The sequence below is a fragment of the Pristiophorus japonicus genome, chromosome 19 (assembly GCF_044704955.1).
Source record: "Pristiophorus japonicus isolate sPriJap1 chromosome 19, sPriJap1.hap1, whole genome shotgun sequence".
In the NCBI taxonomy this organism is placed as follows: Eukaryota; Metazoa; Chordata; class Chondrichthyes; family Pristiophoridae; genus Pristiophorus; species Pristiophorus japonicus.
In genome coordinates this window covers 44,591,958-44,616,814 of record NC_091995.1, presented here as the reverse complement: position 1 = coordinate 44,616,814, position 24,857 = coordinate 44,591,958, and the positions used below count along the sequence as shown (strand labels likewise).

At 42.3% G+C, this 24,857-nt stretch overlaps 33 non-coding genes across 33 annotated transcripts; all 33 read left to right on the top strand.

The window, feature by feature from the left end:
• Positions 1-44: 44 nt before the first annotated feature.
• trnag-ucc (transfer RNA glycine (anticodon UCC)) lies at positions 45-116 on the top strand. The gene has a single exon. It is a non-coding gene; the product is annotated as a tRNA-Gly (tRNA).
• Positions 117-714: 598 nt separating this feature from the next.
• trnag-ucc (transfer RNA glycine (anticodon UCC)) lies at positions 715-786 on the top strand. Its single transcript has one exon. It is a non-coding gene; the product is annotated as a tRNA-Gly (tRNA).
• Positions 787-1,373: 587 nt separating this feature from the next.
• trnag-ucc (transfer RNA glycine (anticodon UCC)) lies at positions 1,374-1,445 on the top strand. Its single transcript has one exon. It is a non-coding gene; the product is annotated as a tRNA-Gly (tRNA).
• Positions 1,446-2,044: 599 nt separating this feature from the next.
• On the top strand, positions 2,045-2,116 carry trnag-ucc (transfer RNA glycine (anticodon UCC)). Its single transcript has one exon. It is a non-coding gene; the product is annotated as a tRNA-Gly (tRNA).
• Positions 2,117-2,714: 598 nt separating this feature from the next.
• trnag-ucc (transfer RNA glycine (anticodon UCC)) lies at positions 2,715-2,786 on the top strand. Its single transcript has one exon. It is a non-coding gene; the product is annotated as a tRNA-Gly (tRNA).
• A 589-nt stretch (positions 2,787-3,375) lies between these two features.
• Positions 3,376-3,447, top strand: trnag-ucc (transfer RNA glycine (anticodon UCC)). The gene has a single exon. It is a non-coding gene; the product is annotated as a tRNA-Gly (tRNA).
• Positions 3,448-4,036: 589 nt separating this feature from the next.
• On the top strand, positions 4,037-4,108 carry trnag-ucc (transfer RNA glycine (anticodon UCC)). The gene has a single exon. It is a non-coding gene; the product is annotated as a tRNA-Gly (tRNA).
• A 589-nt stretch (positions 4,109-4,697) lies between these two features.
• On the top strand, positions 4,698-4,769 carry trnag-ucc (transfer RNA glycine (anticodon UCC)). The gene has a single exon. It is a non-coding gene; the product is annotated as a tRNA-Gly (tRNA).
• Positions 4,770-5,358: 589 nt separating this feature from the next.
• trnag-ucc (transfer RNA glycine (anticodon UCC)) lies at positions 5,359-5,430 on the top strand. The gene has a single exon. It is a non-coding gene; the product is annotated as a tRNA-Gly (tRNA).
• Positions 5,431-6,696: 1,266 nt separating this feature from the next.
• On the top strand, positions 6,697-6,768 carry trnag-ucc (transfer RNA glycine (anticodon UCC)). The gene has a single exon. It is a non-coding gene; the product is annotated as a tRNA-Gly (tRNA).
• A 588-nt stretch (positions 6,769-7,356) lies between these two features.
• On the top strand, positions 7,357-7,428 carry trnag-ucc (transfer RNA glycine (anticodon UCC)). Its single transcript has one exon. It is a non-coding gene; the product is annotated as a tRNA-Gly (tRNA).
• A 589-nt stretch (positions 7,429-8,017) lies between these two features.
• trnag-ucc (transfer RNA glycine (anticodon UCC)) lies at positions 8,018-8,089 on the top strand. The gene has a single exon. It is a non-coding gene; the product is annotated as a tRNA-Gly (tRNA).
• A 1,266-nt stretch (positions 8,090-9,355) lies between these two features.
• Positions 9,356-9,427, top strand: trnag-ucc (transfer RNA glycine (anticodon UCC)). Its single transcript has one exon. It is a non-coding gene; the product is annotated as a tRNA-Gly (tRNA).
• Positions 9,428-10,015: 588 nt separating this feature from the next.
• Positions 10,016-10,087, top strand: trnag-ucc (transfer RNA glycine (anticodon UCC)). The gene has a single exon. It is a non-coding gene; the product is annotated as a tRNA-Gly (tRNA).
• A 1,266-nt stretch (positions 10,088-11,353) lies between these two features.
• On the top strand, positions 11,354-11,425 carry trnag-ucc (transfer RNA glycine (anticodon UCC)). Its single transcript has one exon. It is a non-coding gene; the product is annotated as a tRNA-Gly (tRNA).
• A 588-nt stretch (positions 11,426-12,013) lies between these two features.
• On the top strand, positions 12,014-12,085 carry trnag-ucc (transfer RNA glycine (anticodon UCC)). The gene has a single exon. It is a non-coding gene; the product is annotated as a tRNA-Gly (tRNA).
• A 598-nt stretch (positions 12,086-12,683) lies between these two features.
• On the top strand, positions 12,684-12,755 carry trnag-ucc (transfer RNA glycine (anticodon UCC)). The gene has a single exon. It is a non-coding gene; the product is annotated as a tRNA-Gly (tRNA).
• Positions 12,756-13,344: 589 nt separating this feature from the next.
• Positions 13,345-13,416, top strand: trnag-ucc (transfer RNA glycine (anticodon UCC)). Its single transcript has one exon. It is a non-coding gene; the product is annotated as a tRNA-Gly (tRNA).
• A 589-nt stretch (positions 13,417-14,005) lies between these two features.
• trnag-ucc (transfer RNA glycine (anticodon UCC)) lies at positions 14,006-14,077 on the top strand. The gene has a single exon. It is a non-coding gene; the product is annotated as a tRNA-Gly (tRNA).
• Positions 14,078-14,666: 589 nt separating this feature from the next.
• trnag-ucc (transfer RNA glycine (anticodon UCC)) lies at positions 14,667-14,738 on the top strand. The gene has a single exon. It is a non-coding gene; the product is annotated as a tRNA-Gly (tRNA).
• Positions 14,739-15,327: 589 nt separating this feature from the next.
• trnag-ucc (transfer RNA glycine (anticodon UCC)) lies at positions 15,328-15,399 on the top strand. The gene has a single exon. It is a non-coding gene; the product is annotated as a tRNA-Gly (tRNA).
• A 589-nt stretch (positions 15,400-15,988) lies between these two features.
• trnag-ucc (transfer RNA glycine (anticodon UCC)) lies at positions 15,989-16,060 on the top strand. The gene has a single exon. It is a non-coding gene; the product is annotated as a tRNA-Gly (tRNA).
• A 589-nt stretch (positions 16,061-16,649) lies between these two features.
• On the top strand, positions 16,650-16,721 carry trnag-ucc (transfer RNA glycine (anticodon UCC)). The gene has a single exon. It is a non-coding gene; the product is annotated as a tRNA-Gly (tRNA).
• Positions 16,722-17,320: 599 nt separating this feature from the next.
• Positions 17,321-17,392, top strand: trnag-ucc (transfer RNA glycine (anticodon UCC)). Its single transcript has one exon. It is a non-coding gene; the product is annotated as a tRNA-Gly (tRNA).
• A 588-nt stretch (positions 17,393-17,980) lies between these two features.
• On the top strand, positions 17,981-18,052 carry trnag-ucc (transfer RNA glycine (anticodon UCC)). The gene has a single exon. It is a non-coding gene; the product is annotated as a tRNA-Gly (tRNA).
• A 599-nt stretch (positions 18,053-18,651) lies between these two features.
• On the top strand, positions 18,652-18,723 carry trnag-ucc (transfer RNA glycine (anticodon UCC)). The gene has a single exon. It is a non-coding gene; the product is annotated as a tRNA-Gly (tRNA).
• Positions 18,724-19,311: 588 nt separating this feature from the next.
• trnag-ucc (transfer RNA glycine (anticodon UCC)) lies at positions 19,312-19,383 on the top strand. The gene has a single exon. It is a non-coding gene; the product is annotated as a tRNA-Gly (tRNA).
• Positions 19,384-20,642: 1,259 nt separating this feature from the next.
• Positions 20,643-20,714, top strand: trnag-ucc (transfer RNA glycine (anticodon UCC)). The gene has a single exon. It is a non-coding gene; the product is annotated as a tRNA-Gly (tRNA).
• A 599-nt stretch (positions 20,715-21,313) lies between these two features.
• Positions 21,314-21,385, top strand: trnag-ucc (transfer RNA glycine (anticodon UCC)). The gene has a single exon. It is a non-coding gene; the product is annotated as a tRNA-Gly (tRNA).
• Positions 21,386-21,973: 588 nt separating this feature from the next.
• On the top strand, positions 21,974-22,045 carry trnag-ucc (transfer RNA glycine (anticodon UCC)). The gene has a single exon. It is a non-coding gene; the product is annotated as a tRNA-Gly (tRNA).
• A 1,259-nt stretch (positions 22,046-23,304) lies between these two features.
• Positions 23,305-23,376, top strand: trnag-ucc (transfer RNA glycine (anticodon UCC)). Its single transcript has one exon. It is a non-coding gene; the product is annotated as a tRNA-Gly (tRNA).
• Positions 23,377-23,975: 599 nt separating this feature from the next.
• trnag-ucc (transfer RNA glycine (anticodon UCC)) lies at positions 23,976-24,047 on the top strand. The gene has a single exon. It is a non-coding gene; the product is annotated as a tRNA-Gly (tRNA).
• Positions 24,048-24,635: 588 nt separating this feature from the next.
• trnag-ucc (transfer RNA glycine (anticodon UCC)) lies at positions 24,636-24,707 on the top strand. The gene has a single exon. It is a non-coding gene; the product is annotated as a tRNA-Gly (tRNA).
• The last annotated feature ends 150 nt before the right edge of the window (positions 24,708-24,857 follow it).

Here is a 24,857-nt window from a genome sequence, read left to right as displayed (position 1 = left end):
CTGCAGGATTACTGTGCGGTTTATCAAAGTTGCTTTTCAGTTGTGTGATGGTGGTGCAGTGGTAAGCATGGTTGCCTTCCAAGCAGTTGACCTGGGTTCGATTCCCAGCCATCACATTTGTCAATTTCTACTTGAGGATGAAATGAACTTCTGATGCCTCTGGTTGCAAGCAGTTCTGACAGCAGCATCTCAAGGATTTTGTTGAGCAACCTGTTTTCAAAGGGTCATGCACAAATGCTTGCAATGCAAAGTCTGCGTGTCATCAAACTGTCATAATGTGCTGGCACCAGTGCTACCTGAATTCATACTATGAGTTGTCAATCACCAAAGACATCAATGTCAGAGCTGGGCTCAGGTCCTGCAAGTCAAGCAGCAGTGTTCCAAATTCTTTAACAACATCAGTGAGTCATTTCCAGTTAAATTCTGGGGAATTGCTCCCTGAGAGGGCAGAGGCAGACAAGATGGGAAGAATGTTGAAGGAATCCCCAGCTGACACTTGACATACATTGTGTGAATCTGGAATTCATTTAATTGTGACCAAAATATTGCAATTTTTAGCTGGTTCCTTCGATGCTTTCTTTTATCTGTCTATCTTGCATTACATGTGATGTTACATTTCATCAAATCTGTCGAATTGCATCAGAAGGAACAAAAACGGCTTCAGAAAAAGCTGCAGGATTACTGTGCGGTTTATCAAAGTTGCTTTTCAGTTGTGTGATGGTGGTGCAGTGGTAAGCATGGTTGCCTTCCAAGCAGTTGACCTGGGTTTGATTCCCAGCCATCACATTTGTCAATTTCTACTTGAGGATGAAATGATCCTCTGGTTGCAAGCAGTTCTTACAGCAGCATCTCAAGGATTTTGTTGAGCAACCTGTTTTCAAAGGGTCATGTACAAATGCTTGCAAAAAAGTCCATGTGTGATCAATCTGTCATAATGTGCGGGCGACAGTGCTACCCGAATTCATCGTATGAGCTGTCAGTGACCAAAGACATCAATGTCGGAGCTGGGCTCAGGTCCTGCAAGTCAAGCAGCAGTGTTCCAAATTCTTTAACAACATCAGTGAGTCATTTCCAGTTAAATTCTGGGGAATTGCTCCCTGAGAGGGCAGAGGCAGACAAGATGGGAAGAATGTTGAAGGAATCCCCAGCTGACACTTGACATACATTGTGTGAATCTGGAATTCATTTAATTGTGACCAAAATATTGCAATTTTTAGCTGGTTCCTTCGATGCTTTCTTTTATCTGTCTATCTTGCATTACATGTGATGTTACATTTCATCAAATCTGTCGAATTGCATCAGAAGGAACAAAAACGGCTTCAGAAAAAGCTGCAGGATTACTGTGCGGTTTATCAAAGTTGCTTTTCAGTTGTGTGATGGTGGTGCAGTGGTAAGCATGGTTGCCTTCCAAGCAGTTGACCTGGGTTCGATTCCCAGCCATCACATTTGTCAATTTCTACTTGAGGTTGAAATGAACTTCTGATGCCTCTGGTTGCAAGCAGTTCTTACAGCAGCATCTCAAGGATTTTGTTGAGCAACCTGTTTTCAAAGGGTCATGCACAAATGCTTGCAATGCAAAGTCTGCGTGTCATCAAACTGTCATAATGTGCTGGCACCAGTGCTACCTGAATTCATACTATGAGTTGTCAATCACCAAAGACATCAATGTCGGAGCTGGGCTCAGGCCCTGCAAGTCAAGCAGCAGTGTTTCAAATTCCTCAACAACATAAGTGAGTCATTTCCAGTTAAATTCTGGGGAATTGCTCCCTGAGTGGGCAGAGGCAGACAAAATGGGAAGAATGTTGAAGGAATCCCCACTTGACACTTGACATACATTGTGTGAATCTGGAATTCATTTTATTGTCACCAAAATATTGCAATTTTTAGCTGGTTCCTTCGATGCTTTCTTTTATCTGTCTATCTTGCATTACATGTGATGTTACATTTTCATTAAATCTGTCGAATTGCATCAGAAGGAACAAAAACTGCTTCAGAAAAAGCTGCAGGATTACTGTGCGGTTTATCAAAGTTGCTTTTCAGTTGTGTGATGGTGGTGCAGTGGTAAGCATGGTTGCCTTCCAAGCAGTTGACCTGGGTTTGATTCCCAGCCATCACATTTGTCAATTTCTACTTGAGGATGAAATGAACTTCTGATGCCTCTGGTTGCAAGCAGTTCTGACAGCAGCATCTCAAGGATTTTGTTGAGCAACCTGTTTTCAAAGGGTCATGCACAAATGCTTGCAATGCAAAGTCTGCGTGTCATCAAACTGTCATAATGTGCTGGCACCAGTGCTACCTGAATTCATACTATGAGTTGTCAATCACCAAAGACATCAATGTCAGAGCTGGGCTCAGGTCCTGCAAGTCAAGCAGCAGTGTTCCAAATTCTTTAACAACATCAGTGAGTCATTTCCAGTTAAATTCTGGGGAATTGCTCCCTGAGAGGGCAGAGGCAGACAAGATGGGAAGAATGTTGAAGGAATCCCCAGCTGACACTTGACATACATTGTGTGAATCTGGAATTCATTTAATTGTGACCAAAATATTGCAATTTTTAGCTGGTTCCTTCGATGCTTTCTTTTATCTGTCTATCTTGCATTACATGTGATGTTACATTTCATCAAATCTGTCGAATTGCATCAGAAGGAACAAAAACGGCTTCAGAAAAAGCTGCAGGATTACTGTGCGGTTTATCAAAGTTGCTTTTCAGTTGTGTGATGGTGGTGCAGTGGTAAGCATGGTTGCCTTCCAAGCAGTTGACCTGGGTTCGATTCCCAGCCATCACATTTGTCAATTTCTACTTGAGGATGAAATGATCCTCTGGTTGCAAGCAGTTCTTACAGCAGCATCTCAAGGATTTTGTTGAGCAACCTGTTTTCAAAGGGTCATGTACAAATGCTTGCAATGCAAAGTCCATGTGTCATCAATCTGTCATAATGTGCGGGCGACAGTGCTACCCGAATTCATCGTATGAGCTGTCAGTGACCAAAGACATCAATGTCGGAGCTGGGCTCAGGTCCTGCAAGTCAAGCAGCAGTGTTCCAAATTCTTTAACAACATCAGTGAGTCATTTCCAGTTAAATTCTGGGGAATTGCTCCCTGAGAGGGCAGAGGCAGACAAGATGGGAAGAATGTTGAAGGAATCCCCAGCTGACACTTGACATACATTGTGTGAATCTGGAATTCATTTAATTGTGACCAAAATATTGCAATTTTTAGCTGGTTCCTTCGATGCTTTCTTTTATCTGTCTATCTTGCATTACATGTGATGTTACATTTCATCAAATCTGTCGAATTGCATCAGAAGGAACAAAAACGGCTTCAGAAAAAGCTGCAGGATTACTGTGCGGTTTATCAAAGTTGCTTTTCAGTTGTGTGATGGTGGTGCAGTGGTAAGCATGGTTGCCTTCCAAGCAGTTGACCTGGGTTCGATTCCCAGCCATCACATTTGTCAATTTCTACTTGAGGATGAAATGATCCTCTGGTTGCAAGCAGTTCTTACAGCAGCATCTCAAGGATTTTGTTGAGCAACCTGTTTTCAAAGGGTCATGTACAAATGCTTGCAATGCAAAGTCCATGTGTCATCAATCTGTCATAATGTGCGGGCGACAGTGCGACCCGAATTCATCGTATGAGCTGGCAGTGACCAAAGACATCAATGTCGGAGCTGGGCTCAGGTCCTGCAAGTCAAGCAGCAGTGTTCCAAATTCTTTAACAACATCCGTGAGTCATTTCCAGTTAAATTCTGGGGAATTGCTCCCTGAGAGGGCAGAGGCAGACAAGATGGGAAGAATGTTGAAGGAATCCCCAGCTGACACTTGACATACATTGTGTGAATCTGGAATTCATTTAATTGTGACCAAAATATTGCAATTTTTAGCTGGTTCCTTCGATGCTTTCTTTTATCTGTCTATCTTGCATTACATGTGATGTTACATTTCATCAAATCTGTCGAATTGCATCAGAAGGAACAAAAACGGCTTCAGAAAAAGCTGCAGGATTACTGTGCGGTTTATCAAAGTTGCTTTTCAGTTGTGTGATGGTGGTGCAGTGGTAAGCATGGTTGCCTTCCAAGCAGTTGACCTGGGTTCGATTCCCAACCATCACATTTGTCAATTTTTAATTGAGGATGAAATGATCCTCTGGTTGCAAGCAGTTCTTACAGCAGCATCTCAAGGATTTTGTTGAGCAACCTGTTTTCAAAGGGTCATGTACAAATGCTTGCAATGCAAAGTCCATGTGTCATCAATCTGTTATAATGTACGGGCGACAGTGCTACCCGAATTCATCGTATGAGCTGTCAGTGACCAAAGACATCAATGTCGGAGCTGGGCTCAGGTCCTGCAAGTCAAGCAGCAGTGTTCCAAATTCTTTAACAACATCCGTGAGTCATTTCCAGTTAAATTCTGGGGAATTGCTCCCTGAGAGGGCAGAGGCAGACAAGATGGGAAGAATGTTGAAGGAATCCCCAGCTGACACTTGACATACATTGTGTGAATCTGGAATTCATTTAATTGTGACCAAAATATTGCAATTTTTAGCTGGTTCCTTCGATGCTTTCTTTTATCTGTCTATCTTGCATTACATGTGATGTTACATTTCATCAAATCTGTCGAATTGCATCAGAAGGAACAAAAACGGCTTCAGAAAAAGCTGCAGGATTACTGTGCGGTTTATCAAAGTTGCTTTTCAGTTGTGTGATGGTGGTGCAGTGGTAAGCATGGTTGCCTTCCAAGCAGTTGACCTGGGTTCGATTCCCAGCCATCACATTTGTCAATTTCTACTTGAGGATGAAATGATCCTCTGGTTGCAAGCAGTTCTTACAGCAGCATCTCAAGGATTTTGTTGAGCAACCTGTTTTCAAAGGGTCATGCACAAATGCTTGCAATGCAAAGTCCATGTGTCATCAATCTGTCATAATGTGCGGGCGACAGTGCTACCCGAATTCATCGTATGAGCTGTCAGTGACCAAAGACATCAATGTCGGAGCTGGGCTCAGGTCCTGCAAGTCAAGCAGCAGTGTTCCAAATTCTTTAACAACATCCGTGAGTCATTTCCAGTTAAATTCTGGGGAATTGCTCCCTGAGAGGGCAGAGGCAGACAAGATGGGAAGAATGTTGAAGGAATCCCCACTTGACACTTGACATACATTGTGTGAATCTGGAATTCATTTTATTGTCACCAAAATATTGCAATTTTTAGCTGGTTCCTTCGATGCTTTCTTTTATCTGTCTATCTTGCATTACATGTGATGTTACATTTCATCAAATCTGTCGAATTGCATCAGAAGGAACAAAAACGGCTTCAGAAAAAGCTGCAGGATTACTGTGCGGTTTATCAAAGTTGCTTTTCAGTTGTGTGATGGTGGTGCAGTGGTAAGCATGGTTGCCTTCCAAGCAGTTGACCTGGGTTCGATTCCCAGCCATCACATTTGTCAATTTCTACTTGAGGTTGAAATGAACTTCTGATGCCTCTGGTTGCAAGCAGTTCTTGCAGCATCTCAAGGATTTTGTTGAGCAACCTGTTTTCAAAGGGTCATGCACAAATGCTTGCAATGCAAAGTCTGCGTGTCATCAAACTGTCATAATGTGCTGGCACCAGTGCTACCTGAATTCATACTATGAGTTGTCAATCACCAAAGACATCAATGTCGGAGCTGGGCTCAGGCCCTGCAAGTCAAGCAGCAGTGTTCCAAATTCTTTAACAACATCAGTGAGTCATTTCCAGTTAAATTCTGGGGAATTGCTCCCTGAGAGGGCAGAGGCAGACAAGATGGGAAGAATGTTGAAGGAATCCCCAGCTGACACTTGACATACATTGTGTGAATCTGGAATTCATTTAATTGTGACCAAAATATTGCAATTTTTAGCTGGTTCCTTCGATGCTTTCTTTTATCTGTCTATCTTGCATTACATGTGATGTTACATTTCATCAAATCTGTCGAATTGCATCAGAAGGAACAAAAACGGCTTCAGAAAAAGCTGCAGGATTACTGTGCGGTTTATCAAAGTTGCTTTTCAGTTGTGTGATGGTGGTGCAGTGATAAGCATGGTTGACTTCCAAGCAGTTGACCTCGGTTTGATTCCCAGCCATCACATTTGTCAATTTCTACTTGAGGTTGAAATGAACTTCTGATGCCTCTGGTTGCAAGCAGTTCTTACAGCAGCATCTCAAGGATTTTGTTGAGCAACCTGTTCTCAAAGGGTCATGCACAAATGCTTGCAATGCAAAGTCTGCGTGTCATCAAACTGTCATAATGTGCTGGCACCAGTGCTCCCTGAATTCATACTATCAGTTGTCAATCACCAAAGACATCAATGTCGGAGCTGGGCTCAGGCCCTGCAAGTCAAGCAGCAGTGTTTCAAATTCCTCAACAACATAAGTGAGTCATTTCCAGTGAAATTCTGGGGAATTGCTCCCTGAGTGGGCAGAGGCAGACAAAATGGGAAGAATGTTGAAGGAATCCCCACTTGACACTTGACATACATTGTGTGAATCTGGAATTAATTTTATTGTCACCAAAATATTGCAATTTTTAGCTGGTTCCTTCGATGCTTTCTTTTATCTGTCTATCTTGCATTACATGTGATGTTACATTTTCATTAAATCTGTCGAATTGCATCAGAAGGAACAAAAACTGCTTCAGAAAAAGCTGCAGGATTACTGTGCGGTTTATCAAAGTTGGTTTTCAGTTGTGTGATGGTGGTGCAGTGGTAAGCATGGTTGCCTTCCAAGCAGTTGACCTGGGTTTGATTCCCAGCCATTACATTTGTCATTTTTAATTGAGGATGAAATGATCCTCTGGTTGCAAGCAGTTCTTACAGCAGCATCTCAAGGATTTTGTTGAGCAACCTGTTTTCAAAGGGTCATGTACAAATGCTTGCAATGCAAAGTCCATGTGTCATCAATCTGTCATAATGTGCGGGCGACAGTGCTACCCGAATTCATCGTATGAGCTGTCAGTGACCAAAGACATCAATGTCGGAGCTGGGCTCAGGTCCTGCAAGTCAAGCAGCAGTGTTCCAAATTCTTTAACAACATCCGTGAGTCATTTCCAGTTAAATTCTGGGGAATTGCTCCCTGAGAGGGCAGAGGCAGACAAGATGGGAAGAATGTTGAAGGAATCCCCAGCTGACACTTGACATACATTGTGTGAATCTGGAATTCATTTAATTGTGACCAAAATATTGCAATTTTTAGCTGGTTCCTTCGATGCTTTCTTTTATCTGTCTATCTTGCATTACATGTGATGTTACATTTCATCAAATCTGTCGAATTGCATCAGAAGGAACAAAAACGGCTTCAGAAAAAGCTGCAGGATTACTGTGCGGTTTATCAAAGTTGCTTTTCAGTTGTGTGATGGTGGTGCAGTGGTAAGCATGGTTGCCTTCCAAGCAGTTGACCTGGGTTCGATTCCCAGCCATCACATTTGTCAATTTCTACTTGAGAATGAAATGATCCTCTGGTTGCAAGCAGTTCTTACAGCAGCATCTCAAGGATTTTGTTGAGCAACCTGTTTTCAAAGGGTCATGCACAAATGCTTGCAATGCAAAGTCCATGTGTCATCAATCTGTCATAATGTGCGGGCGACAGTGCTACCCGAATTCATCGTATGAGCTGTCAGTGACCAAAGACATCAATGTCGGAGCTGGGCTCAGGTCCTGCAAGTCAAGCAGCAGTGTTCCAAATTCTTTAACAACATCCGTGAGTCATTTCCAGTTAAATTCTGGGGAATTGCTCCCTGAGAGGGCAGAGGCAGACAAGATGGGAAGAATGTTGAAGGAATCCCCACTTGACACTTGACATACATTGTGTGAATCTGGAATTCATTTTATTGTCACCAAAATATTGCAATTTTTAGCTGGTTCCTTCGATGCTTTCTTTTATCTGTCTATCTTGCATTACATGTGATGTTACATTTCATCAAATCTGTCGAATTGCATCAGAAGGAACAAAAACGGCTTCAGAAAAAGCTGCAGGATTACTGTGCGGTTTATCAAAGTTGCTTTTCAGTTGTGTGATGGTGGTGCAGTGGTAAGCATGGTTGCCTTCCAAGCAGTTGACCTGGGTTCGATTCCCAGCCATCACATTTGTCAATTTCTACTTGAGGTTGAAATGAACTTCTGATGCCTCTGGTTGCAAGCAGTTCTTGCAGCATCTCAAGGATTTTGTTGAGCAACCTGTTTTCAAAGGGTCATGCACAAATGCTTGCAATGCAAAGTCTGCGTGTCATCAAACTGTCATAATGTGCTGGCACCAGTGCTACCTGAATTCATACTATGAGTTGTCAATCACCAAAGACATCAATGTCGGAGCTGGGCTCAGGCCCTGCAAGTCAAGCAGCAGTGTTCCAAATTCTTTAACAACATCAGTGAGTCATTTCCAGTTAAATTCTGGGGAATTGCTCCCTGAGAGGGCAGAGGCAGACAAGATGGGAAGAATGTTGAAGGAATCCCCAGCTGACACTTGACATACATTGTGTGAATCTGGAATTCATTTAATTGTGACCAAAATATTGCAATTTTTAGCTGGTTCCTTCGATGCTTTCTTTTATCTGTCTATCTTGCATTACATGTGATGTTACATTTCATCAAATCTGTCGAATTGCATCAGAAGGAACAAAAACGGCTTCAGAAAAAGCTGCAGGATTACTGTGCGGTTTATCAAAGTTGCTTTTCAGTTGTGTGATGGTGGTGCAGTGATAAGCATGGTTGACTTCCAAGCAGTTGACCTGGGTTTGATTCCCAGCCATCACATTTGTCAATTTCTACTTGAGGTTGAAATGAACTTCTGATGCCTCTGGTTGCAAGCAGTTCTTACAGCAGCATCTCAAGGATTTTGTTGAGCAACCTGTTCTCAAAGGGTCATGCACAAATGCTTGCAATGCAAAGTCTGCGTGTCATCAAACTGTCATAATGTGCTGGCACCAGTGCTCCCTGAATTCATACTATCAGTTGTCAATCACCAAAGACATCAATGTCGGAGCTGGGCTCAGGCCCTGCAAGTCAAGCAGCAGTGTTTCAAATTCCTCAACAACATAAGTGAGTCATTTCCAGTGAAATTCTGGGGAATTGCTCCCTGAGTGGGCAGAGGCAGACAAAATGGGAAGAATGTTGAAGGAATCCCCACTTGACACTTGACATACATTGTGTGAATCTGGAATTAATTTTATTGTCACCAAAATATTGCAATTTTTAGCTGGTTCCTTCGATGCTTTCTTTTATCTGTCTATCTTGCATTACATGTGATGTTACATTTTCATTAAATCTGTCGAATTGCATCAGAAGGAACAAAAACTGCTTCAGAAAAAGCTGCAGGATTACTGTGCGGTTTATCAAAGTTGGTTTTCAGTTGTGTGATGGTGGTGCAGTGGTAAGCATGGTTGCCTTCCAAGCAGTTGACCTGGGTTTGATTCCCAGCCATTACATTTGTCATTTTTAATTGAGGATGAAATGATCCTCTGGTTGCAAGCAGTTCTTACAGCAGCATCTCAAGGATTTTGTTGAGCAACCTGTTTTCAAAGGGTCATGTACAAATGCTTGCAATGCAAAGTCCATGTGTCATCAATCTGTTATAATGTACGGGCGACAGTGCTACCCGAATTCATCGTATGAGCTGTCAGTGACCAAAGACATCAATGTCGGAGCTGGGCTCAGGTCCTGCAAGTCAAGCAGCAGTGTTCCAAATTCTTTAACAACATCCGTGAGTCATTTCCAGTTAAATTCTGGGGAATTGCTCCCTGAGAGGGCAGAGGCAGACAAGATGGGAAGAATGTTGAAGGAATCCCCACTTGACACTTGACATACATTGTGTGAATCTGGAATTCATTTTATTGTCACCAAAATATTGCAATTTTTAGCTGGTTCCTTCGATGCTTTCTTTTATCTGTCTATCTTGCATTACATGTGATGTTACATTTCATCAAATCTGTCGAATTGCATCAGAAGGAACAAAAACGGCTTCAGAAAAAGCTGCAGGATTACTGTGCGGTTTATCAAAGTTGCTTTTCAGTTGTGTGATGGTGGTGCAGTGGTAAGCATGGTTGCCTTCCAAGCAGTTGACCTGGGTTCGATTCCCAGCCATCACATTTGTCAATTTCTACTTGAGGTTGAAATGAACTTCTGATGCCTCTGGTTGCAAGCAGTTCTTGCAGCATCTCAAGGATTTTGTTGAGCAACCTGTTTTCAAAGGGTCATGCACAAATGCTTGCAATGCAAAGTCTGCGTGTCATCAAACTGTCATAATGTGCTGGCACCAGTGCTACCTGAATTCATACTATGAGTTGTCAATCACCAAAGACATCAATGTCGGAGCTGGGCTCAGGCCCTGCAAGTCAAGCAGCAGTGTTCCAAATTCTTTAACAACATCAGTGAGTCATTTCCAGTTAAATTCTGGGGAATTGCTCCCTGAGAGGGCAGAGGCAGACAAGATGGGAAGAATGTTGAAGGAATCCCCAGCTGACACTTGACATACATTGTGTGAATCTGGAATTCATTTAATTGTGACCAAAATATTGCAATTTTTAGCTGGTTCCTTCGATGCTTTCTTTTATCTGTCTATCTTGCATTACATGTGATGTTACATTTCATCAAATCTGTCGAATTGCATCAGAAGGAACAAAAACGGCTTCAGAAAAAGCTGCAGGATTACTGTGCGGTTTATCAAAGTTGCTTTTCAGTTGTGTGATGGTGGTGCAGTGATAAGCATGGTTGACTTCCAAGCAGTTGACCTGGGTTTGATTCCCAGCCATCACATTTGTCAATTTCTACTTGAGGTTGAAATGAACTTCTGATGCCTCTGGTTGCAAGCAGTTCTTACAGCAGCATCTCAAGGATTTTGTTGAGCAACCTGTTCTCAAAGGGTCATGCACAAATGCTTGCAATGCAAAGTCTGCGTGTCATCAAACTGTCATAATGTGCTGGCACCAGTGCTCCCTGAATTCATACTATCAGTTGTCAATCACCAAAGACATCAATGTCGGAGCTGGGCTCAGGCCCTGCAAGTCAAGCAGCAGTGTTTCAAATTCCTCAACAACATAAGTGAGTCATTTCCAGTGAAATTCTGGGGAATTGCTCCCTGAGTGGGCAGAGGCAGACAAAATGGGAAGAATGTTGAAGGAATCCCCACTTGACACTTGACATACATTGTGTGAATCTGGAATTAATTTTATTGTCACCAAAATATTGCAATTTTTAGCTGGTTCCTTCGATGCTTTCTTTTATCTGTCTATCTTGCATTACATGTGATGTTACATTTTCATTAAATCTGTCGAATTGCATCAGAAGGAACAAAAACTGCTTCAGAAAAAGCTGCAGGATTACTGTGCGGTTTATCAAAGTTGGTTTTCAGTTGTGTGATGGTGGTGCAGTGGTAAGCATGGTTGCCTTCCAAGCAGTTGACCTGGGTTTGATTCCCAGCCATTACATTTGTCATTTTTAATTGAGGATGAAATGATCCTCTGGTTGCAAGCAGTTCTTACAGCAGCATCTCAAGGATTTTGTTGAGCAACCTGTTTTCAAAGGGTCATGTACAAATGCTTGCAATGCAAAGTCCATGTGTCATCAATCTGTTATAATGTACGGGCGACAGTGCTACCCGAATTCATCGTATGAGCTGTCAGTGACCAAAGACATCAATGTCGGAGCTGGGCTCAGGTCCTGCAAGTCAAGCAGCAGTGTTCCAAATTCTTTAACAACATCCGTGAGTCATTTCCAGTTAAATTCTGGGGAATTGCTCCCTGAGAGGGCAGAGGCAGACAAGATGGGAAGAATGTTGAAGGAATCCCCAGCTGACACTTGACATACATTGTGTGAATCTGGAATTCATTTAATTGTGACCAAAATATTGCAATTTTTAGCTGGTTCCTTCGATGCTTTCTTTTATCTGTCTATCTTGCATTACATGTGATGTTACATTTCATCAAATCTGTCGAATTGCATCAGAAGGAACAAAAACGGCTTCAGAAAAAGCTGCAGGATTACTGTGCGGTTTATCAAAGTTGCTTTTCAGTTGTGTGATGGTGGTGCAGTGGTAAGCATGGTTGCCTTCCAAGCAGTTGACCTGGGTTTGATTCCCAGCCATCACATTTGTCAATTTCTACTTGAGGTTGAAATGAACTTCTGATGCCTCTGGTTGCAAGCAGTTCTTACAGCAGCATCTCAAGGATTTTGTTGAGCAACCTGTTTTCAAAGGGTCATGCACAAATGCTTGCAATGCAAAGTCTGCGTGTCATCAAACTGTCATAATGTGCTGGCACCAGTGCTACCTGAATTCATACTATGAGTTGTCAATCACCAAAGACATCAATGTCAGAGCTGGGCTCAGGTCCTGCAAGTCAAGCAGCAGTGTTCCAAATTCTTTAACAACATCAGTGAGTCATTTCCAGTTAAATTCTGGGGAATTGCTCCCTGAGAGGGCAGAGGCAGACAAGATGGGAAGAATGTTGAAGGAATCCCCAGCTGACACTTGACATACATTGTGTGAATCTGGAATTCATTTAATTGTGACCAAAATATTGCAATTTTTAGCTGGTTCCTTCGATGCTTTCTTTTATCTGTCTATCTTGCATTACATGTGATGTTACATTTCATCAAATCTGTCGAATTGCATCAGAAGGAACAAAAACGGCTTCAGAAAAAGCTGCAGGATTACTGTGCGGTTTATCAAAGTTGCTTTTCAGTTGTGTGATGGTGGTGCAGTGGTAAGCATGGTTGCCTTCCAAGCAGTTGACCTGGGTTCGATTCCCAGCCATCACATTTGTCAATTTCTACTTGAGGATGAAATGATCCTCTGGTTGCAAGCAGTTCTTACAGCAGCATCTCAAGGATTTTGTTGAGCAACCTGTTTTCAAAGGGTCATGTACAAATGCTTGCAATGCAAAGTCCATGTGTCATCAATCTGTCATAATGTGCGGGCGACAGTGCGACCCGAATTCATCGTATGAGCTGGCAGTGACCAAAGACATCAATGTCGGAGCTGGGCTCAGGTCCTGCAAGTCAAGCAGCAGTGTTCCAAATTCTTTAACAACATCCGTGAGTCATTTCCAGTTAAATTCTGGGGAATTGCTCCCTGAGAGGGCAGAGGCAGACAAGATGGGAAGAATGTTGAAGGAATCCCCAGCTGACACTTGACATACATTGTGTGAATCTGGAATTCATTTAATTGTGACCAAAATATTGCAATTTTTAGCTGGTTCCTTCGATGCTTTCTTTTATCTGTCTATCTTGCATTACATGTGATGTTACATTTCATCAAATCTGTCGAATTGCATCAGAAGGAACAAAAACGGCTTCAGAAAAAGCTGCAGGATTACTGTGCGGTTTATCAAAGTTGCTTTTCAGTTGTGTGATGGTGGTGCAGTGGTAAGCATGGTTGCCTTCCAAGCAGTTGACCTGGGTTCGATTCCCAACCATCACATTTGTCAATTTTTAATTGAGGATGAAATGATCCTCTGGTTGCAAGCAGTTCTTACAGCAGCATCTCAAGGATTTTGTTGAGCAACCTGTTTTCAAAGGGTCATGTACAAATTCTTGCAATGCAAAGTCCATGTGTCATCAATCTGTTATAATGTACGGGCGACAGTGCTACCCGAATTCATCGTATGAGCTGTCAGTGACCAAAGACATCAATGTCGGAGCTGGGCTCAGGTCCTGCAAGTCAAGCAGCAGTGTTCCAAATTCTTTAACAACATCCGTGAGTCATTTCCAGTTAAATTCTGGGGAATTGCTCCCTGAGAGGGCAGAGGCAGACAAGATGGGAAGAATGTTGAAGGAATCCCCAGCTGACACTTGACATACATTGTGTGAATCTGGAATTCATTTAATTGTGACCAAAATATTGCAATTTTTAGCTGGTTCCTTCGATGCTTTCTTTTATCTGTCTATCTTGCATTACATGTGATGTTACATTTCATCAAATCTGTCGAATTGCATCAGAAGGAACAAAAACGGCTTCAGAAAAAGCTGCAGGATTACTGTGCGGTTTATCAAAGTTGCTTTTCAGTTGTGTGATGGTGGTGCAGTGGTAAGCATGGTTGCCTTCCAAGCAGTTGACCTGGGTTCAATTCCCAGCCATCACATTTGTCAATTTCTACTTGAGGATGAAATGATCCTCTGGTTGCAAGCAGTTCTTACAGCAGCATCTCAAGGATTTTGTTGAGCAACCTGTTTTCAAAGGGTCATGTACAAATGCTTGCAATGCAAAGTCCATGTGTCATCAATCTGTCATAATGTGCGGGCGACAGTGCTACCCGAATTCATCGTATGAGCTGTCAGTGACCAAAGACATCAATGTCGGAGCTGGGCTCAGGTCCTGCAAGTCAAGCAGCAGTGTTCCAAATTCTTTAACAACATCCGTGAGTCATTTCCAGTTAAATTCTGGGGAATTGCTCCCTGAGAGGGCAGAGGCAGACAAGATGGGAAGAATGTTGAAGGAATCCCCAGCTGACACTTGACATACATTGTGTGAATCTGGAATTCATTTAATTGTGACCAAAATATTGCAATTTTTAGCTGGTTCCTTCGATGCTTTCTTTTATCTGTCTATCTTGCATTACATGTGATGTTACATTTCATCAAATCTGTCGAATTGCATCAGAAGGAACAAAAACGGCTTCAGAAAAAGCTGCAGGATTACTGTGCGGTTTATCAAAGTTGCTTTTCAGTTGTGTGATGGTGGTGCAGTGGTAAGCATGGTTGCCTTCCAAGCAGTTGACCTGGGTTCGATTCCCAACCATCACATTTGTCAATTTTTAATTGAGGATGAAATGATCCTCTGGTTGCAAGCAGTTCTTACAGCAGCATCTCAAGGATTTTGTTGAGCAACCTGTTTTCAAAGGGTCATGTACAAATGCTTGCAATGCAAAGTCCATGTGTCATCAATCTGTTATAATGTACGGGCGACAGTGCTACCCGAATTCATCGTATGAGCTGTCAGTGACCAAAGACATCAATGTCGGAGCTGGGCTCAGGTCCTGCAAGTCAAGCAGCAGTGTTCCAAATTCTTTAACAACATCCGTGAGTCATTTCCAGTTAAATTCTGGGGAATTGCTCCCTGAGAGGGCAGAGGCAGACAAGATGGGAAGAATGTTGAAGGAATCCCCAGCTGACACTTGACATACATTGTGTGAATCTGGAATTCATTTAATTGTGACCAAAATATTGCAATTTTTAGCTGGTTCCTTCGATGCTTTCTTTTATCTGTCTATCTTGCATTACATGTGATGTTACATTTCATCAAATCTGTCGAATTGCATCAGAAGGAACAAAAACGGCTTCAGAAAAAGCTGCAGGATTACTGTGCGGTTTATCAAAGTTGCTTTTCAGTTGTGTGATGGTGGTGCAGTGGTAAGCATGGTTGCCTTCCAAGCAGTTGACCTGGGTTCGATTCCCAGCCATCACATTTGTCAATTTCTACTTGAGGATGAAATGATCCTCTGGTTGCAAGCAGTTCTTACAGCAGCATCTCAAGGATTTTGTTGAGCAACCTGTTTTCAAAGGGTCATGTACAAATGCTTGCAATGCAAAGTCCATGTGTCATCAATCTGTTATAATGTACGGGCGACAGTGCTACCCGAATTCATCGTATGAGCTGTCAGTGACCAAAGACATCAATGTCGGAGCTGGGCTCAGGTCCTGCAAGTCAAGCAGCAGTGTTCCAAATTCTTTAACAACATCCGTGAGTCATTTCCAGTTAAATTCTGGGGAATTGCTCCCTGAGAGGGCAGAGGCAGACAAGATGGGAAGAATGTTGAAGGAATCCCCAGCTGACACTTGACATACATTGTGTGAATCTGGAATTAATGTTATTGTCACCAAAATATTGCAATTTTTAGCTGGTTCCTTCGATGCTTTCTTTTATCTGTCTATCTTGCATTACATGTGATGTTACATTTCATCAAATCTGTCGAATTGCATCAGAAGGAACAAAAACGGCTTCAGAAAAAGCTGCAGGATTACTGTGCGGTTTATCAAAGTTGCTTTTCAGTTGTGTGATGGTGGTGCAGTGGTAAGCATGGTTGCCTTCCAAGCAGTTGACCTGGGTTCGATTCCCAGCCATCACATTTGTCAATTTCTACTTGAGGATGAAATGATCCTCTGGTTGCAAGCAGTTCTTACAGCAGCATCTCAAGGATTTTGTTGAGCAACCTGTTTTCAAAGGGTCATGTACAAATGCTTGCAATGCAAAGTCCATGTGTCATCAATCTGTCATAATGTGCGGGCGACAGTGCTACCCGAATTCATCGTATGAGCTGTCAGTGACCAAAGACATCAATGTCGGAGCTGGGCTCAGGTCCTGCAAGTCAAGCAGCAGTGTTCCAAATTCTTTAACAACATCCGTGAGTCATTTCCAGTTAAATTCTGGGGAATTGCTCCCTGAGAGGGCAGAGGCAGACAAGATGGGAAGAATGTTGAAGGAATCCCCAGCTGACACTTGACATACATTGTGTGAATCTGGAATTCATTTAATTGTGACCAAAATATTGCAATTTTTAGCTGGTTCCTTCGATGCTTTCTTTTATCTGTCTATCTTGCATTACATGTGATGTTACATTTCATCAAATCTGTCGAATTGCATCAGAAGGAACAAAAACGGCTTCAGAAAAAGCTGCAGGATTACTGTGCGGTTTATCAAAGTTGCTTTTCAGTTGTGTGATGGTGGTGCAGTGGTAAGCATGGTTGCCTTCCAAGCAGTTGACCTGGGTTCGATTCCCAGCCATCACATTTGTCAATTTCTACTTGAGGTTGAAATGAACTTCTGATGCCTCTGGTTGCAAGCAGTTCTTACAGCAGCATCTCAAGGATTTTGTTGAGCAACCTGTTTTCAAAGGGTCATGCACAAATGCTTGCAATGCAAAGTCTGCGTGTCATCAAACTGTCATAATGTGCTGGCACCAGTGCTACCTGAATTCATACTATGAGTTGTCAATCACCAAAGACATCAATGTCGGAGCTGGGCTCAGGCCCTGCAAGTCAAGCAGCAATGTTTCAAATTCCTCAACAACATAAGTGAGTCATTTCCAGTTAAATTCTGGGGAATTGCTCCCTGAGTGGGCAGAGGCAGACAAAATGGGAAGAATGTTGAAGGAATCCCCACTTGACACTTGACATACATTGTGTGAATCTGGAATTCATTTTATTGTCACCAAAATATTGCAATTTTTAGCTGGTTCCTTCGATGCTTTCTTTTATCTGTCTATCTTGCATTACATGTGATGTTACATTTTCATTAAATCTGTCGAATTGCATCAGAAGGAACAAAAACTGCTTCAGAAAAAGCTGCAGGATTACTGTGCGGTTTATCAAAGTTGCTTTTCAGTTGTGTGATGGTGGTGCAGTGGTAAGCATGGTTGCCTTCCAAGCAGTTGACCTGGGTTTGATTCCCAGCCATTACATTTGTCATTTTTAATTGAGGATGAAATGATCCTCTGGTTGCAAGCAGTTCTTGCAGCAGCATCTCAAGGATTTTGTTGAGCAACCTGTTTTCAAAGGGTCATGTACAAATGCTTGCAATGCAAAGTCCATGTGTCATCAATCTGTCATAAAGTACGGGCGACAGTGCTACCCGAATTCATCGTATGAGCTGTCAGTGACCAAAGACATCGATGTCAGAGCTGGGCTCAGGTCCTGCAAGTCAAGCAGCAGTGTTTCTAATTCTTTAACAACATCAGTGAGTCATTTCCAGTTAAATTCTGGGGAATTGCTCCCTGAGAGGGCAGAGGCAGACAAGATGGGAAGAATGTTGAAGGAATCCCCAGCTGACACTTGACATACATTGTGTGAATCTGGAATTCATTTAATTGTGACCAAAATATTGCAATTTTTAGCTGGTTCCTTCGATGCTTTCTTTTATCTGTCTATCTTGCATTACATGTGATGTTACATTTCATCAAATCTGTCGAATTGCATCAGAAGGAACAAAAACGGCTTCAGAAAAAGCTGCAGGATTACTGTGCGGTTTATCAAACTTGCTTTTCAGTTGTGTGATGGTGGTGCAGTGGTAAGCATGGTTGCCTTCCAAGCAGTTGACCTGGGTTCGATTCCCAGCCATCACATTTGTCAATTTCTACTTGAGGTTGAAATGAACTTCTGATGCCTCTGGTTGCAAGCAGTTCTTACAGCAGCATCTCAAGGATTTTGTTGAGCAACCTGTTTTCAAAGGGTCATGCACAAATGCTTGCAATGCAAAGTCTGCGTGTCATCAAACTGTCATAATGTGCTGGCACCAGTGCTACCTGAATTCATACTATGAGTTGTCAATCACCAAAGACATCAATGTCGGAGCTGGGCTCAGGCCCTGCAAGTCAAGCAGCAGTGTTTCAAATTCCTCAACAACATAAGTGAGTCATTTCCAGTGAAATTCTGGGGAATTGCTCCCTGAGTGGGCAGAGGCAGACAAAATGGGAAGAATGTTGAAGGAATCCCCACTTGACACTTGACATACATTGTGTGAATCTGGAATTCATTTTATTGTCACCAAAATATTGCAATTTTTAGCTGGTTCCTTCGATGCTTTCTTTTATCTGTCTATCTTGCATTACATGTGATGTTACATTTTCATTAAATCTGTCGAATTGCATCAGAAGGAACAAAAACTGCTTCAGAAAAAGCTGCAGGATTACTGTGCGGTTTATCAAAGTTGGTTTTCAGTTGTGTGATGGTGGTGCAGTGGTAAGCATGGTTGCCTTCCAAGCAGTTGACCTGGGTTTGATTCCCAGCCATTACATTTGTCATTTTTAATTGAGGATGAAATGATCCTCTGGTTGCAAGCAGTTCTTACAGCAGCATCTCAAGGATTTTGTTGAGCAACCTGTTTTCAAAGGGTCATGTACAAATGCTTGCAATGCAAAGTCCATGTGTCATCAATCTGTCATAATGTACGGGCGACAGTGCTACCCGAATTCATCGTATGAGCTGTCAGTGACCAAAGACATCAATGTCGGAGCTGGGCTCAGGTCCTGCAAGTCAAGCAGCAGTGTTCCAAATTCTTTAACAACATCCGTGAGTCATTTCCAGTTAAATTCTGTGGAATTGCTCCCTGAGAGGGCAGAGGCAGACAAGATGGGAAGAATGTTGAAGGAATCCCCAGCTGACACTTGACATACATTGTGTGAATCTGGAATTCATTTAATTGTGACCAAAATATTGCAATTTTTAGCTGGTTCCTTCGATGCTTTCTTTTATCTGTCTATCTTGCATTACATGTGATGTTACATTTCATCAAATCTGTCGAATTGCATCAGAAGGAACAAAAACGGCTTCAGAAAAAGCTGCAGGATTACTGTGCGGTTTATCAAAGTTGCTTTTCAGTTGTGTGATGGTGGTGCAGTGGTAAGCATGGTTGCCTTCCAAGCAGTTGACCTGGGTTCGATTCCCAGCCATCACATTTGTCAATTTCTTCTTGAGGTTGAAATGAACTTCTGATGCTTCTGGTTGCAAGCAGTTCTTACAGCAGCATCTCAAGGATTTTGTTGAGCAACCTGTTTTCAAAGGGTCATGCACAAATGCTTGCAATGCAAAGTCTGCGTGTCATCGAACTGTCATAATGTGCTGGCACCAGTGCTACCTGAATTCATACTATGAGTTGTCAATCACCAAAGACATCAATGTCGGAGCTGGGCTCAGGCCCTGCAAGTCAAGCAGCAGTGTTTCAAATTCCTCAACAACATAAGTGAGTCATTTCCAGTTAAATTCTGGGGAATTGCTCCCTGAGAGGGCAGAGGCAGACAAGATGGGAAGAATGTTGAAGGAATCCCCAGCTGACACTTGACATACATTGTGTGAATCTGTAATTCATTTAATTGTGACCAAAATATTGCAATTTTTGGCTGGTTCCTTCGATGCTTTCTTTTATCTGTCTATCTTGCATTACATGTGATGTTACATTTTCATTAAATCTGTCGAATTGCATCAGAAGGAACAAAAACTGCTTCAGAAAAAGCTGCAGGATTACTGTGCGGTTTATCAAAGTTGCTTTTCAGTTGTGTGATGGTGGTGCAGTGGTAAGCATGGTTGCCTTCCAAGCAGTTGACCTGGGTTTGATTCCAAGCCATTACATTTGTCATTTTTAATTGAGGATGAAATGATCCTCTGGTTGCAAGCAGTTCTTATAGCAACATCGCAAGGATTTTGTTGAGCAACCTGTTTTCAAAGGGTCATGTGCAAATTCTTGCAATGCAAAGTCCATGTGTCATCAATCTGTCATAATGTATGGGCGACAGTGCTACCTGAATTCGTAGTATGAGCTGTCAGTGACCAAAGACATCAATGTCAGAGCTGGGCTCAGGTCCTGCAAGTCAAGCAGCAGTGTTCCTAATTCTTTAACAACATCAGTGAGTCATTTCCAGTTAAATTCTGGGGAATTGCTCCCTGAGAGGGCAGAGGCAGACAAGATGGGAAGAATGTTGAAGGAATCCCCAGCTGACACTTGACATACATTGTGTGAATCTGGAATTCATTTAATTGTGACCAAAATATTGCAATTTTTAGCTGGTTCCTTCGATGCTTTCTTTTATCTGTCTATCTTGCATTACATGTGATGTTACATTTCATCAAATCTGTCGAATTGCATCAGAAGGAACAAAAACTGCTTCAGAAAAAGCTGCAGGATTACTGTGCGGTTTATCAAAGTTGCTTTTCAGTTGTGTGATGGTGGTGCAGTGGTAAGCATGGTTGCCTTCCAAGCAGTTGACCTGGGTTCGATTCCCAGCCATCACATTTGTCAATTTCTACTTGAGGTTGAAATGAACTTCTGATGCCTCTGGTTGCAAGCAGTTCTTACAGCAGCATCTCAAGGATTTTGTTGAGCAACCTGTTTTCAAAGGGTCATGCACAAATGCTTGCAATGCAAAGTCTGCGTGTCATCAAACTGTCATAATGTGCTGGCACCAGTGCAACCTGAATTCATACTATGAGTTGTCAATCACCAAAGACATCAATGTCGGAGCTGGGCTCAGGCCCTGCAAGTCAAGCAGCAGTGTTTCAAATTCCTCAACAACATAAGTGAGTCATTTCCAGTGAAATTCTGGGGAATTGCTCCCTGAGTGGGCAGAGGCAGACAAAATGGGAAGAATGTTGAAGGAATCCCCACTTGACACTTGACATACATTGTGTGAATCTGGAATTCATTTTATCGTCACCAAAATATTGCAATTTTTAGCTGGTTCCTTCGATGCTTTCTTTTATCTGTCTATCTTGCATTACATGTGATGTTACATTTTCATTAAATCTGTCGAATTGCATCAGAAGGAACAAAAACTGCTTCAGAAAAAGCTGCAGGATTACTGTGCGGTTTATCAAAGTTGCTTTTCAGTTGTGTGATGGTGGTGCAGTGGTAAGCATGGTTGCCTTCCAAGCAGTTGACCTGGGTTTGATTCCCAGCCATTACATTTGTCATTTTTAATTGAGGATGAAATGATCCTCTGGTTGCAAGCAGTTCTTACAGCAGCATCTCAAGGATTTTGTTGAGCAACCTGTTTTCAAAGGGTCATGTACAAATGCTTGCAATGCAAAGTCCATGTGTCATCAATCTGTCATAATGTACGGGCGACAGTGCTACCCGAATTCATCGTATGAGCTGTCAGTGACCAAAGACATCGATGTCAGAGCTGGGCTCAGGTCCTGCAAGTCAAGCAGCAGTGTTTCTAATTCTTTAACAACATCAGTGAGTCATTTCCAGTTAAATTCTGGGGAATTGCTCCCTGAGAGGGCAGAGGCAGACAAGATGGGAAGAATGTTGAAGGAATCCCCAGCTGACACTTGACATACATTGTGTGAATCTGGAATTCATTTAATTGTGACCAAAATATTGCAATTTTTAGCTGGTTCCTTCGATGCTTTCTTTTATCTGTCTATCTTGCATTACATGTGATGTTACATTTCATCAAATCTGTCGAATTGCATCAGAAGGAACAAAAACGGCTTCAGAAAAAGCTGCAGGATTACTGTGCGGTTTATCAAACTTGCTTTTCAGTTGTGTGATGGTGGTGCAGTGGTAAGCATGGTTGCCTTCCAAGCAGTTGACCTGGGTTCGATTCCCAGCCATCACATTTGTCAATTTCTTCTTGAGGTTGAAATGAACTTCTGATGCTTCTGGTTGCAAGCAGTTCTTACAGCAGCATCTCAAGGATTTTGTTGAGCAACCTGTTTTCAAAGGGTCATGCACAAATGCTTGCAATGCAAAGTCTGCGTGTCATCGAACTGTCATAATGTGCTGGCACCAGTGCTACCTGAATTCATACTATGAGTTGTCAATCACCAAAGACATCAATGTCGGAGCTGGGCTCAGGCCCTGCAAGTCAAGCAGCAGTGTTTCAAATTCCTCAACAACATAAGTGAGTCATTTCCAGTTAAATTCTGGGGAATTGCTCCCTGAGAGGGCAGAGGCAGACAAGATGGGAAGAATGTTGAAGGAATCCCCAGCTGACACTTGACATACATTGTGTGAATCTGTAATTCATTTAATTGTGACCAAAATATTGCAATTTTTGGCTGGTTCCTTCGATGCTTTCTTTTATCTCTCTATCTTGCATTACATGTGATGTTACATTTTCATTAAATCTGTCGAATTGCATCAGAAGGAACAAAAACTGCTTCAGAAAAAGCTGCAGGATTACTGTGCGGTTTATCAAAGTTGCTTTTCAGTTGTGTGATGGTGGTGCAGTGGTAAGCATGGTTGCCTTCCAAGCAGTTGACCTGGGTTTGATTCCAAGCCATTACATTTGTCATTTTTAATTGAGGATGAAATGATCCTCTGGTTGCAAGCAGTTCTTATAGCAACATCTCAAGGATTTTGTTGAGCAACCTGTTTTCAAAGGGTCATGTGCAAATTCTTGCAATGCAAAGTCCATGTGTCATCAATCTGTCATAATGTATGGGCGACAGTGCTACCCGAATTCGTAGTATGAGCTGTCAGTGACCAAAGACATCAATGTCAGAGCTGGGCTCAGGTCCTGCAAGTCAAGCAGCAGTGTTCCTAATTCTTTAACAACATCAGTGAGTCATTTCCAGTTAAATTCTGGGGAATTGCTCCCTGAGAGGGCAGAGGCAGACAAGATGGGAAGAATGTTGAAGGAATCCCCAGCTGACACTTGACATACATTGTGTGAATCTGGAATTCATTTAATTGTGACCAAAATATTGCAATTTTTAGCTGGTTCCTTCGATGCTTTCTTTTATCTGTCTATCTTGCATTACATGTGATGTTACATTTCATCAAATCTGTCGAATTGCATCAGAAGGAACAAAAACTGCTTCAGAAAAAGCTGCAGGATTACTGTGCGGTTTATCAAAGTTGCTTTTCAGTTGTGTGATGGTGGTGCAGTGGTAAGCATGGTTGCCTTCCAAGCAGTTGACCTGGGTTCGATTCCCAGCCATCACATTTGTCAATTTCTACTTGAGGTTGAAATGAACTTCTGATGCCTCTGGTTGCAAGCAGTTCTTACAGCAGCATCTCAAGGATTTTGTTGAGCAACCTGTTTTCAAAGGGTCATGCACAAATGCTTGCAATGCAAAGTCTGCGTGTCATCAAACTGTCATAATGTGCTGGCACCAGTGCAACCTGAATTCATACTATGAGTTGTCAATCACCAAAGACATCAATGTCGGAGCTGGGCTCAGGCCCTGCAAGTCAAGCAGCAGTGTTTCAAATTCCTCAACAACATAAGTGAGTCATTTCCAGTGAAATTCTGGGGAATTGCTCCCTGAGTGGGCAGAGGCAGACAAAATGGGAAGAATGTTGAAGGAATCCCCACTTGACACTTGACATACATTGTGTGAATCTGTAATTCATTTAATTGTGACCAAAATATTGCAATTTTTAGCTGGTTCCTTCGATGCTTTCTTTTATCTGTCTATCTTGCATTACATGTGATGTTACATTTTCATTAAATCTGTCGAATTGCATCAGAAGGAACAAAAACTGCTTCAGAAAAAGCTGCAGGATTACTGTGCGGTTTATCAAAGTTGGTTTTCAGTTGTGTGATGGTGGTGCAGTGGTAAGCATGGTTGCCTTCCAAGCAGTTGACCTGGGTTTGATTCCCAGCCATTACATTTGTCATTTTTAATTGAGGATGAAATGATCCTCTGGTTGCAAGCAGTTCTAATAGCAACATCTCAAGGATTTTGTTGAGCAACCTGTTTTCAAAGGGTCATGTGCAAATTCTTGCAATGCAAAGTCCATGTGTCATCAATCTGTCATAATGTATGGGCGACAGTGCTACCCGAATTCGTAGTATGAGCTGTCAGTGACCAAAGACATCGATGTCAGAGCTGGGCTCAGGTCCTGCAAGTCAAGCAGCAGTGTTCCTAATTCTTTAACAACATCAGTGAGTCATTTCCAGTTAAATTCTGGGGAATTGCTCCCTGAGAGGGCAGAGGCAGACAAGATGGGAAGAATGTTGAAGGAATCCCCAGCTGACACTTGACATGCATTGTGTGAATCTGGAATTCATTTAATTGTGACCAAAATATTGCAATTTTTAGCTGGTTCCTTCGATGCTTTCTTTTATCTGTCTATCTTGCATTACATGTGATGTTACATTTCATCAAATCTGTCGAATTGCATCAGAAGGAACAAAAACGGCTTCAGAAAAAGCTGCAGGATTACTGTGCGGTTTATCAAAGTTGCTTTTCAGTTGTGTGATGGTAGTGCAGTGGTAAGCATGGTTGCCTTCCAAGAAGTTGACCTGGGTTCGATTCCCAGCCATCACATTTGTCAATTTCTACTTGAGGTTGAAATGAACTTCTGATGCTTCTGGTTGCAAGCAGTTCTTACAGCAGCATCTCAAGGATTTTGTTGAGCAACCTGTTTTCAAAGGGTCATGCACAAATGCTTGCAATGCAAAGTCTGCGTGTCATCAA